The sequence below is a fragment of the Archocentrus centrarchus genome, chromosome 2 (genome assembly GCF_007364275.1).
Source record: "Archocentrus centrarchus isolate MPI-CPG fArcCen1 chromosome 2, fArcCen1, whole genome shotgun sequence".
Lineage (NCBI taxonomy): Eukaryota > Metazoa > Chordata > Actinopteri > Cichliformes > Cichlidae > Archocentrus > Archocentrus centrarchus.
This window is the reverse complement of record NC_044347.1, coordinates 11,808,526-11,822,790: the sequence shown is the minus strand read 5'-3', so window position 1 is coordinate 11,822,790 and position 14,265 is coordinate 11,808,526.

Genomic DNA, 14,265 nt, shown 5'->3' with positions numbered 1-14,265 from the left:
GGGTTTAACAATAGATGTGTACTGTAGAGTCTGTGGAGCTGAGAGCTGAGTCTGAGAGAAGTTTGGGATTTTAAGAAAGCTGTAAAGCTGACTTAACTGATTATGTCATTTACCAAAACACGGGACCCTACAGTGGTCTGACAGCTGATATTAAAAGTCTAGTTTTCAAAGTAAAACAGTCCATTCTTCCCTCACACAGAGTTCATACTTTAAATGTTTAGATTGACATCAATTTCCTACTAATCAACATCCTTTGTGCTCCTCAGTGCTCGAACAAAACCAGCAAGGCTAAACCTTCTGACTCACACCTCTCTCCCCCCTCCTGCCTTTGTCTGTCTCCTCTTTTCTCTCCTTGCCTCCTATTTAGCCCATGCATTTGATTAGTTAATCGCCCCCCTTTCTACCCCCCCCCCCCCCCCCCCCCCCCCCACCTCCCAGTCCTCAGGTGGAGGCAGAGCGCTCGGGCTTCTCATCCAGCCAAGCTGTTCTTTTGGAAGGGAAAGGAGGCAGCTGTGTTTACAGCCCGGGTCCTGGCGTACATTTAGCAGAATCTATTATTCATATCGCTCAGTATCAGAGCGAGATCTCCAGCCACCTGTCTCGCTGACAAGCTCGCCCCCTTTTGTGGCGCTTTCCGTTCGGAGCAAATTACACTCGTCTTGATGAATTGAGTTTTTATGAGCGTTGCTGTAGCGCCTGGGCATCCTCACACTGAGCCAGGGACCATCAGGGGCCCGGGGAGATTTTTCTAGTCAATGGGCAAATGTTTGGAAGAATGTCGACTCGGGGGGTGGGGGGCTGGGTGGACGAGGGAAATCGGTGGTTTTTACCTAGCGCTCATGTCTTCTGTCAGGCTGATTTTTGCCCACTTTTGCCCAGTGATGGTCTTTCACCCGTCAGCATCTTGCTCTCTCTCTCCCCGTCCTGCATCCTTGTTGTTGTTGTTTACCTCTCTCGGCCTGACGCTGGCCCTGATCTGAGATTGGAAAAGCGAGCAGCAAGAACAAAGACTTCCTTCAGAATTGGTTTTCTGGGAGACGGAGCTACCTGATGAGTCTGCCGGCAAACTATCTCCCTCCTTTGACTCTGTGTGAACATTTTTAATTAACAGGGAGGTGCGTTAACTCAATGATAAGCACCCCTGATAAGTTATAACATGATTCATAATTTATAAAGATTTTTGCTTTCATCTTCACTAGTTTGCATAAAACTAATTACTCCGTAAATGGTATTCATTACAAAATATATTTTTTTTTCCCCTCTTTCCACACAGACACGTAAATCGTGGCGCCCAGCTACCAAGTGTTGCTCTGGGACTGGTTTGCATGCAGAGAAGAAAGGTAATGATGAGTTGTTGGAGGCGGTGTCGGTGCCAGACCTGGCTGTCTCTGTTTGTACTCGACGAGCGTGTTTTTCAGCTTAGATTTATTATTCTAACTGCTACAAGCTGCTGAGTGTGGACTTACATTTCAACTCATCAGAATCAGATGCAGCTACCTGACAAATGTAAGGAAAGGTCGACGGCGCAAAACCGAGAAGTTGTGAATCTGGTGCGAGAAACCATAATAACAGCTTCTACAGGCTGCTGTGATGTGTCTACAAGCATAACCACACAAAACAAGGTACTCCAAATGCACAACAGTCATAAGGATACCATTTCTGATTGTCTGTGAGGCAAAGGGTTGCATTTCCAAATGAAAACCATGCCAAAAGGCTGCCTGGAAGGGCACATGATCCAAAAGATGTCCGTGTAAATGGGATTGATCAAAGTAAAAGAGTGAAATACTGCAATGTGACTATTCCTCATCTCTTTGAGAAACACATACACTCTTAGATGGTCATAGCTACAAGTCTGCCGCCCATGGTGTATTTTTTTATGCAGAAGTGACTATATTTGGAAGAAACTGTGAAGCACTAAGTGTAGTTAGCAAGGGGGCATCCATGAGCAGGCTACACAAATAACTTTAGCCCTTTAACAAAATCCACCCCCACACAATGAAGGGTGAATTTAGCTATAAAGACCAACAACGTTTATAGTAGCAGGCTGTTGATTTCTGCTGTGAAGTTGTTTTGTTTTTTTTTTACATGAAGTCTATGAAGATGAATGAGCCTGTCCTCCTTTAAAAAACAACCTTGTAGGTCACCTGTGCAGGTATGTTTTTACAACCAATACCTACATCTTAAAATTAAGCAACCTCCAGAAGTCAAACAAAAGGACGCGTGAATAATGTGTTCAGTTTTATCAGGAAAATTCCAAAGATATACTTTTTTCTCTGATTTCTGAAAAGTCTATGGGGCCTAAATGGCATTAGGTGTCACAGTAAAAGCTTGAACATTAAATGGACTGGTTCTCATATAGCATTTTTCTAATTGAGCACTCAAAGCGCTTTTATACAAATACAATACTTCAGCTTCACTCAGCAAAACTGGAGCCCCGACTCCATTGACTGCCTATTAATACAATTAACTGCACTGCAATCCATATTAGTTGTCAAATAACTGATTTAAAAAAAAAATGCTCCAAAAGGCACCAGCAGCTCAACAAATGGGCTTGAATTAGCTAAGATGAAGCCTAGCCGAGAAGTAGTGGCTACAGCCACACGCCTAATCATGCAAGCTTAGTCTTTAGTCTTAAAGAAACTTCAGATGGTTTATTTAGAAAAACATTCACCCCTGTGCAGCTATTACGAAGGAGAAAACCATCCGCTGAGACCCACACATTTTTGTTTATTTATTTTTGTTTATTTATTTATGTTTATTTCTGCTGTTAGACCGGACATTTTAACATGTGTCTATGAGGACTGACTTGTTTTTGGAGTCAACTTCAAGTGGACATTAGAGGAACTGCAGCTTTTGGCATTTATGCGCCATCAGAAAAATAACAAATATATTTTTGACTCACTGAATCTTGTTTTTTTCCAGATGTGGGTTGGGTGGGTGTGGGGGCTATTTAGGGCCCTGAACTTGCTTGGCATGGCCTTGGAAGTCAAGTGCATTAAAATCTAATATATGTATTTTTTGTGACAGGTATTTTAATATCTTTTAAAGCACCTTGAGGCAACTGTTTTCTGTGATTTGGCACTAGATAAATAAAACTGAATTAAAAAAAAATGAACGCTGCTGTATGAATTAAAAGAATTTGACTGCAGCACAGGTACGACTGAACAACACGGTGAGTCTGTGCAGGTTAAAGTCCTCCTCCCCTGAAAAGAAACCACAGAAAGATAAGTTTAGTTTAGAAGACTTGTGCTGCAAAGCAAAACACAGAAAAGTGAGACGTATAAATAAACATGGCAAAACACACTGCTGCCTCGCGAGTCTGTTTTCAATTCCCATTCGATTAAAGTGTCCCTGCAGGAGTCGGTGAGGTTGGGTATGGGGTGAGGTGCAGAGACATAAATCAAAGCGGTCCAAGGAATAGTAATCCTCGCTGAACATTTTGGACTGATTGATATAAATAACATTGTCCTCGCCATCTGTCCAAAGAGGGACCTTTCCAGTTAGTGTTGAGCGGCAACGGCAGAATAATTAATGAATGGTGTCCTTTGTGCCGGTAATAAAGAGGAGACAAATTATGTTATAATCCAACTGCTGCTCGTTTGTCACAGCCAAATAAAATGTCAAATAAAAGTGAGGGGCCACAGTGTTTGTTTAATGGAGTGCAGGCTACCTGCTCCAGAGTCTGACAGCAGGGTGGGACGGCTGTAAAAAAGCAAAGCCTGGATTCGAGTCTGCAGGAATCCACTCGGGCTGAATGTGTGTCGATTATGTGCTGCACATTTAACAAATGTTCACAAACACAAACAAAGAGTTTTCTTCCAGAATGACTCTGGATGACCTGGAAATTATCATTCATTACTAATCAAATATAGAATAGCCAATCTGTGTCTTGGGCTTGGATAGCTGTGCTGCTAGTTTCTGACATATAAAATTCTCTATGGTTTCATAATGGATCCCTTTGAGTCTATAGGCTTCTGGTTTGGGAGAAAAATCACTAAATTTTCCTCATGTGATAGGGCCCTGGTGCTCTGGAGTGATCTCTGTGTGTAAAAACTGCATGTCCTCCAATGTCCACTAGAGGCTGGCTCAAAAAGTGAGTCAGTCCCCATAGGCTCCCATGTTAAAAAAATAAACATGTTTACAGCCTGATAACAGCTTGTCTTCATGACAGCTGTACAGGGGGCAGATTTTTTTAAGGGCGTGGCTGCCAATTTGAGCAACTTAATCGGACCTTATGACTATGTTTGTGGTGTTGGACCATTTTAATAAAACTATCTGACAAATAATGTGGCTTTATGTGCAGTTAATTGTAGCAGCCCATCCAGGAAGCCTGTATCTGCATCTGATTCTTCTCTATAGTCTGTGAAGGTACATTGCTAACTAAGCTTTTTAGCATTATGTGGTCGCTTCTGGCTCCAGTGGAGGCTTCCAAAAAGTTTGCGCTTCAGTTTTAGTGAGCATTTTAATAGTTTTTACTAATTGTGTGAGAAGCTTGTGTTAGTTGTTGCACCTGGTGGAGTTAACCCTATAACCCAGAATGCATCGGCCGTGGCACTACGTACTTCAAAAGTGCCGCCATTCGTGGACTTCTGGCAACAAATACCATAATACCCCTATATGGCTGTGAAGTGCAATTTCTGGGCGTTTGAAGTTTTCAGACAAGGACAAACGGTTGTGGAGTTATGGTAAAAAGCCAGCTGATCAAAGTTCCTTTGCTACGCTACGTCTTAACCAGCTGTTCACAGCTTGTAAGGGCATGAAAAAATTGCCCTGGAGTTAAAGGGCAATTTAACATCGGGGGACAGGACCGTGATGAAGACCAATCCAACCACGACCTCAACATGGGTAACAGGTGGAGGAAGATGCTGACTCTGCGGGTGCATCAAAACAGCATGGAAGTAGCCAGTACGCTGACTTTGAAGCTTCAGAGCAAGTTTTCATAAACCAGTGAGTGGCATCACGGTGGCTATGTCATCTTTTCTTTACAGTCTATGCTGCAGATTAGCATTGCCTGAAGTTTCAGGGTACACTCCCATGTATGTCTTAGTTTCTAGATCTCAACAAGTCTAATTATCCATGTTTCTTTTTTGCATCTCTGTAAAAAAACAAACAATATAAACACCTGAAGAAGGTGTCTATGAGATTCTAGTGGAATTTTCAAGCTAATTATGTTTAAGAATTCAAATAATTTTGACCTCAAATTATATGAATGACAAAAAAGAAGTCCCATCACTTGTGTGTTTGCATGCTTATCAGATGCCTCCAAGGCTTTCGATCATATCAATCGTGAAAATGGTGCTTAAAATGATGTGAGCAAAGTAAACATCTGTCTCTGAATGTATTGGTATTCCCATCAGTCCATGTTGTTTAGACATGTATCTAACTCTTAGACAGAGCTGTACCTTTTTTCACTTGTAAATAAGAACTTATCCAAAAAGTCGAATCATTTTCTGTTGTTTTGTCGGAATAATTAACCTCGACATGTGTGCAGATGATCAGGTGATTGGTTGGCATCGGTTCAGAACAGCAGAACAGGTCACAGATATTTACTCTCAGTGTCCCCCTGTGTGCTTTTATCAGAGTGAGGGTCAAAGGCCACGCCGTGCCTTTAACTTTACATACAAAAACACTTTAATTCAATGCTTCACAACAAAATCTCCAAACCAGGAGTTGGATTTCTTTGACTTGTTGTGCGTGTCATCTGTATGCGTCACATGCAACATCTGCTCAGGTATTCATAACCTGAGATCAAGGTTGGATTGCTGTCATTGATCGGCAGCAACACCTAAATTGAATTTGTATCCCTCGTCTCACCTCTCTGCAAACCCCGCACCATCATAACTAGAGCCCCAAACTCGAATCTTAAGCCCTTGAGCGCGAGGCGACGTCCAGAAAGAAGAAGGAGCATCGATATTGTGTCCAAAAAAAATCCCAAACTTTCTTGTCACAAAAAGCAGCCAAACTGTGAGAACTTGGAGCCAACTGAAGGTTTAGGAGAAACTCTGCTTTTTAACTAGACTCACTGAGACCCAAAGTGACTCATTACAATTATTGACTTTAATGGGCAAGCAAGAACTGACTTACAGATCAAAAGCTCCACAGATGAGCAGGACTGAACGGTGTAATGATGATGACTCCTAAACGATGATGCAGACAGGTTGCTTAAGTTTTCAAGATTTATCATCAAACAGTTCAGAAAGGACCACTTTAGTCAAAAGGTTGTTGTTTTCTTTGGCAGCAGTTTATAGTTGGGGCGGATAGCTCTGGGTTTGTGGGGTTTAAGAGCAGAACGACACCAGCACAGACCAAAGCAGGCATCAAGAACAACAGGTATGACAAAGATGGAGTTTGAAGCATGAAAACCTGGAAGCGGGTTACAATGCAGCTTGCAGGGAGTAGCAGCTGTAGCAAAACAGGTTGGCATCATGGCAATTTGTGTAATTCTCACAACTGACCTCTAATCGACTGATCAGCGTTCCTGGACACAAAAGTAATACTATCCATTTTTACATCTGGGTGTTGGAGGGGTTGATGGTGAAGCATATTGTGTCACTGCTCACACCAGAGACCCAGATTTGAGTGTTACACATTGAAGAAACATAAACAACATTAAAACTACTTGGGTGGATTTAGAGGGAGGATCACAGTTGAGGTTAAAATACAATGATTGACACTTTTTCCACCACTCAGTTTCAGAAATATATTTCTTACAAAGTTGTGCTGACTCGCATGAAAAAAAACCAAAAAAAAACAATTAAATTAAAGTAATACTTGCTGACATTGGGCTGACTGTAGGCAGCCTAAAGAAGCCTAAATCATGCAGCATGTATCTTCTTCTTTTGGCTGCTCCCTTTAGATGGTCTCCACTGCTGATCATCTGCCTCCAACTCACCCTATCCTTATCACTCTTCTCCGTGGTCTTCCTCTTTTTCTCCTGCCTGGCAGCTCCATCTTCAACATCCTTTGTCCAGTATATCCACCATCCCTCCTCTGCAAATGTCCGAACCATCTCAGCCTTGCCTCTCTAACTTTGTCTCTAAACCGCCGAACCTAAGCGGTCCCTCTGATGTACTCATTTCTAATCTTGTCCCTGCTGGTTACATGGAATTGAAAATTTTCAACTCTGCCACCTCCAGAGCACTATGTATGAGAATTGCAATTAGGATATGCAGAAGGGTATCTGTAACAGCTTTACCATAAGCTGCTACTCAGTGCCCCATTACGTAAGCAGCTCCAGAACAATCACAACCACAAGTCCAAACATCTTGGACTCTGCTTCTTCTTTATTATGTGACAGACGTAACTGTTGAGCATTAGTTATGCAACCTAACTTAACACTGTCAGCGCTGGCACACCTAAATGCACCACTTCCTGTATAAATGCAGTAAGACAAGAGGTAATTGCCCCCTAGTGTCTACATAATACAAACAAAGGAGTAAATGCTTAATACAATATATTGTGTTAAGTTTATCAACTTTATTTCCAGCTCCAAGTGTCAGATAAGGCTCTTGTCTTTTTAATGTACTGCAGTGCATTAAAAAAACTGTTCAACGCCCTGAAAACTACTCAGTCGTCATTCTCGAGTCACCAGTGTTTTAGTAGCGCTGTTCACATGTAGCACGTCTTTAAGTTACGTTTTTAAATTTCATCAAATATTTGAACACTTCAGCAAAGCTCCGACTACTTTCTGTGTGAACGTTAAGCTTAGGATCAGGACTTTTTCATAGTGACTAATCCAAACCGCACAGCCACATATTAATGACTAACCTCGTGCTGTGGATGGATCATCACAGAGGTTCTCTTGGCTGAAATGGGGGAAGTTTCTGATGTCGTCTTCCTGTCATATGATGATGTTTGTCTCTGCTAATCAGGGACTCAAAATATGAATAATTTAGCCCTCATCCTGCATTTTCCCTGTGCTAATTTGTTCATGTTGGCCTAACCCTAGCTCTATAATTAGCCACCAGGTACCACATCATTGTCATCATATCAGCTAGGCTAATTCACTAACCCTCCAAATGTTGCTGGTATGGTTGCTGGTGTCTTTGTTTAGCAGTTACAGCAGAGCTGTGTGTTTTTAGTTTTATAGAACATGGTATATCATCTTTAGATAGTAGCTAACAAACTAGCCTACTGCTAAACTTTATAAATCCTCTTTGTCGCGGATGTCTGGACATTAAACTTCATTGTAACATCTGGGAGAAAAGCCGCCCTGATCATTTTACTGGGGCTGAAAGAATCTGAAGTGGTGTTCAGTGTTTGTCTGATTTTCAAAATTTAGACATGGTCAGTGACGTCAGGCTACAAGTGGATTAGCTGAACCATCATATGCAGTTTGGCATATGACCTGCTGGGATTACATCCGAGCTCGACTCTGTGGCCTTCTCACTGTTCCATTTCTATTATCTTTTGCTAAGTTTTCAAACATTCAGCGGGTTGAGTGTTGGCACGATAAACAGGAAATGACAGCTCCTCAAGCAATCACTTGAAATTACAGAGGACGGCCAACATTTCTCGACCTCCTGTAGATTAGTTTTGTTCCTTCAATGCTCTCTAAAATATGCTGCCTGCTCCTGAATTCAGAAAACGATACGCAGAGTTTTTGACCTTAAACAATGCAAGCTTTCAGGAGTACAACTTCACCCTTTGTGGCGCCGCTCACATCACGAGCTGAGGAAAAAGTGCAAAATGAACTTGAACTCTGCAACTCTGGAAACATCCTGGGAGCTAAGGACGAGGGGAAGGCTGCCATGGAGTGCCGGCTTGGTGAAAGGGTGGAGGAGGCAACCTTAGACGAGAGTTGATGGCTCTGCAACATTGCCTCCAGGTCCATCAATCACCCTGCAAATTAAAGGCGAGGTGAGGCTTAGGCTTCACCGGCCACATTTGACATCAGTCTCACGTCACCCTGCGATGAGGACATCACCCATATTGAGAGGATGCTCTAGGTACGCTCATTCCGCCCACGTCAGCGTCTCGAAGGGGCCCGCATTATCTGCGCCAACAAAAGGAGGAGCCGCTTTGTGCAATCAGAACCGTTCTGTACATATTAAACAGCGCAACATTCTCAACCCAGGTTCATTTTAATTAGAGGGGAATTTGATCACCGCCGTCTCCCACAGGCGCTTTTGATGTTAATAAAACAAGCTGTACCTTCGCTCTCCTTCCAAAGCAGGGGAGTGGAGTGAGTGAAGGCTGGGGGGGGGGGGGGGGGGGGGGGGGGGGAGCAGAAAAGGAAAAAAGTTCCCTCTTCAAGTCAAAACTAAAGGGAGGCGTCTGAGGAGAGTCTGTGATCCTCCGCCGTGTTGGGAAATGGCGTGTAAGAGCGAGCAGGGGTGCTCAGCGGGATTATCAATGTCGACAAAAAGCATCACCACCTTAACACATGCAGGACCGTCTCATAATGAAAGGCTGAGGTGTTCTTTCTATTGCTCTGACACTTTGGCGCTTTCATTCAATAGATGTTAATAACAAAAGAAGATGAGATGAACCAAGCTACAATGGATAATATATGTGAGGGTGAAGGTGAACAGTGGACCTGAACAAAAGCTTTATTCCAGCTTGCATGATTAATACTACGTTCACCCTACAAGACATAAATACTAAATAAGGACCGCCAGCTACACTTCACTCACTTTAAATGGCTGTTAGTAGTTGATATCTATTGCCTATACTGGGCCTCCTCCACCTTCCCAAAATGAGTGATGAAGAAAGCGTTTACAGAGGTGAGTTTAAATACCTGGGGTCACCCATCCAAAGCAACGGACAGCACATAAGAGAGGTACATAAGAGAGTGCAGGCGGGGGGGAGTGGATGGAGATGAGTGTCAGAGGTGATTTGTAAAAGGGAAGATTTATAAGACAGTAGTGAGACCTTCTATGATGTATGGTTTAGAGATGGTGGCACTGACAAAAAGACTCGAGGTGGTGCTGAAGATGCTAAGATGTTTATCGGGAGAAACCAGAATGGTTTAGCAATGAGTACATCAGAGGGACTCTGTTACACAAAGTTAGAGAGGCGAGGCTGAGATGGTTTGGACATGTGCAGAGGAGGGACAGTGGATACACTGGTCAAAGAAGATGAAGAAGGAGAGGCATTCATAGAGGTCAGAGCAGAAGACCTTTTTCTCGCAGTCTGCGGGAGTCGCCCTCTAGTGGTCATTTATTACCAATTATACTGGGATGATGGCCAACTGAACAAGCTAATCCACCCATCCATTCATTTTCTTCTGCTTCTGCTTAGACTGTGGGAGGAAGCTGGACAGAACCCATGGAGACACAGAGAGACCGTACAAACTCCGCATGGAAAGGCTCCGGACTGGATTTGGTGCTAAACACTGCCCCACCATGCCACCCCTAGCTGATGCAGTGATTCAGAAATGTCTGGCCATAGCCCCCTGATGGTATGTGAAGGTAGGCCCCAAAAGGATGTTTACAAGTAATAAATAAAAAGCCTTTTAATTTGACTTTGTAATCAGGCTTAAAATTAGCAGTAAATACTAGGAGGAGATCGCTTCCCGAGGCAGTCCCCGGTAGCACCTCTGTGTCCCCTCTGAAGAGCTGGAGGAGGTGACCAGGAAGAGGAAGGCCTGAGCGTCTCTACAGAGATTGCTGCCCCCACAACCCAGACCTGGGTATGAAAATGGAAGCAATCAGGACATCAGATTTAAATTATGTTATTCTTTGTTAATCTAACATAGCTTTCATCTGGAACATGTCTTTTTCCATGTCATTAGAGGGGAAGTAGTTAAAGTGGCATTGTGGCTTTGAGCAACAAGCAAGTCCATGAAAACAAAAAGGAGATACTCCTGCTTTAAATCATGTGTTTGATTTAAATCAGTGTCGGTTCAACCACATACAGAAAAACCCTGCAGGCTGCAGATGCTGTGTGCATCACGCTTTATATCAGGTCACATTAATGGATGTAACTGATTAAAATGGATGTTGCATAATGACGTTGTAAACTAGTAATAACGTGTGATTGTGTGAGAATTACTATTCTAGTAGGTAAAGGAAGGCTCCTAAAGATATGGGATGGTTATAACAGCTGATATGTGAACATTAAATGGGCTGATCACATCCTGATTGGGGGGTGGGGGGGTGGGGTGTATTTCTTAGCAGCAGTAACACTAATAATCAAGATGCGTGCGGTCTTCAGACTGATCATACTGCACAGGTTACAGATCACAAAATTACACGTGAAAAGGTAAAATCTAAAGTGTATTTAAAGAAACTGAGAAAAAGAAGTCAGTTTATTGTTTTATCCTGTAAAGTCACCAAAACTGACTTCATGAGGGTTTATTATGTGTCACAAATGACAGTCGGCCTGGATTTTAGGTAGACTGAATGCAAAAAGCTAGAGAGGAGTCCCATTTATGATTGATGGTTATTTCTTTTAAAATATATAATTGCAGTAGTCACTTGGACTGTAAATCAGGGTTTTCATTAATATAGTTAAGGGTCATATTTTGGGCTGACGCTCTTCACCTCTTTAGCACACACTATAAAGGCCCATAGTGTTCTAGCGTTTGTTTTTATTTTCCCAATAAATGAAGTGAATGGTCATCTGTCCCTGAAGTAAACGCTCCATCTCTCCCGTGCCTCCAGGCAGGTCGTTAAAACGGCCAAACGAGCGATGGAATGAGTAAATAATTCAACAAATAGATGAATAAATAAAAGGGGTCGGACTGTGCGGTGGTTAAGCAGAAGGAGGAGGGTGCACGGGGGTAGGTGGAGGGGTGGCGTTCAGCTGGGTTGGGGGTGGGTGGTGGTGGGGGGCACCTATGGCAGAGGGAGGGCAGCTTTCTCTTGCTGAACATGTACCGTCTGTACAATCCCGAACCTTGGCACCGGTACAGGCATCTGCTGCCGGCCTCCCTCTGCCAGTCCACCGTATATACATAAACATCTGCTTCCCTGCACACACAAGGAAAAAAATAGAAAGTGGGGGGGGGCGCACAGTGCTTGACAGGTCTGCATTTTTGCCATCCCTCCCGGCCCCCACTCACCCGGTTCTTTACACAAAAACCTTAATGCATCCTGTCAAGCCATTAGGCAGTGATACGATCAGCTCACAGGCCCCCATTAAGCCATCAGTGTCCACCTGTGATAAAGACGACCATTTGTTTTCTTAAAGCCCTACTTAATGTCCGTTTAACTCAATTTGTCAGGAAATGTACAACAATTTCCTCTCCCCCCCCCTCCACCACCACCAACCCTGTGCTCCTGAAATCTGGTTGGGGTTCAAAACTCTGAGGAGGAGGGAGGAGGAAGAAGAGAGGTTGGTGTTTTTTTTGGTTTTTTTTAAGGATGCATATTCAAATGAGGGGGTTAAATTGCCTCTCGTATTGATGTATCGTGTTGCGCGGGCGCCGAGAGGTGGCCTGTGTTTTCCCTCTAAAAGCTGATTTTTGGACAGCAGGGGCAGGAGCTGGAGGTTGTTTTGCCTCCATTAGCCTCGGTCCGCGGCCCCTGCTCCCTCTCCCGATGTGACAGCACTCTAAATCCGGCCCCGCCGTCATTACCGGCGAGCACGCCACGAAACCATAATAACACCTTTTAAAACGGCATTGTCCCCACACATGTCGAATGATCACCCCTCCTCCTCCTCCTCCGCCTCTTGCTCGTCCACATCCCCGGTGAGGACACCTAACAGCCACTGAAACATCTGTTTATGTTTTGTCTACAGATACATCATTTGGATTTTGGAGGGGAGGCAGCGGCGGCGAGACGGGGAGCGAAACATAATGATCCTTTGCTGTGTTGTAATCCCAGGCGTGTGAATAGTAAATCAGCTATTAACTCCAAAAGGGAGCTTTGAAAACTATCTGCTAAAACACAACAAAAAGCGACACACAGCATCTCCCTCGCATTAATTGCTGGCACAAGTGCGCTTCTTTCCTGTCTATGACTGTCCCGGCTGCCCCGTCTTCCCTGGCGATGGGACAGTGGTGCGGCCAAGCAGACAGGAAGTGGAGGGGCCCCTGGTAGTGGCGGCGGCGGCACTGTCGACATCTGTCGTGGTTGGAGAGCTCAGTGCACAGGAAATGGGGTGTCACGGCGCGTGCTTGTTGGCCATTATCCTGGCATCCTAATGAAGTGTGGGCAGTTCGCAAAAGGGGGTCTCTGGATGGCATGTCGAATGCACGGATGGGCAGAGGCAGCACACACACTCGCCCTCGCTCTCTCCCCTTCAAATCCTCCCCCTCTTTCTCTGTTCCCGGCGCCTGTATCCCATCTGCCCCGTGCCGCCAAACTGCACCCGGTGGGACGGAGGCTGGTTGGGAGCGCATGCGCCGTGAGGCCAAGCGCGAGGCCATTAGGCATCTCGGCACGGCCTGCGAGTGATTGGAAACACACAGTGAACAAGTGTCCTCTCGGCATGGATGCTGCCTCACGCTAGGAGAGCTGTGCCGCGGCGGTGCGGCACCATCAATATACCTGGCCCTAATGGTCTTCGCACCACAGATCAAGTGGTGTTAGTCAGATTCCTGAAGGGCCTTAGGTGCCCGTTTATTGACACAACAAACAGAAAAGACTCCCCTGACTGAGTGTGTTTCCACAACATTTCAGCACAACATGCCCCTGAGCGCACATAACAATGCATCAAAATGGCAATTTATAGAAATCTACGCAAAGATGATGGTGTTTAATATTTGAAAAGGTCAAAACAGTGTATGTATCTATCTGGAGGAAGAGGAGCACCGCAGAAAAATTACCTGTTAGCGCTGAGGAGATGCTGCTCGGGATATTAAACCGGGGTCATGTAGAGGTCAAACTGCATCTCAGTTTTCTACCCGTGTTTGTTCTAGAAGAGAAAATTATAGATATTAACAGAATTTCACTCCAGTTTTCAACTTTTTTTTTTAAAGATACAGTACACAGTGAGGCAGAGTGATATGTAAGTTTCGGGATGTAAAAACAGCGAATTATGGATATCTATGAAAGAATAAGATTATGAATGTTTCCGGAGGTCCACACAGATTCATTTCTTTTACTAGAACCACAGCCTGTATACCAAAGATGGACAGCTTTGGGGTCTAAAGAGTGAAGACAATGCTGCAGTGCCTTAAACCTGTATTATTTCTAAATGCCAGCAGGGGGCACTTCTAGAAACCAGGCAAAAGGATACACAGGTCACCTCTGTGACCCCTCTGAAGAGCTGAGGCCTGAAGGCCTGAGTGTCTCTACAGAGATTGCTGCCCCCACAACCCAGACCTGGGTATGAAAATGGAAGCAATCAGGACATCAGATTTAAATTATGTTA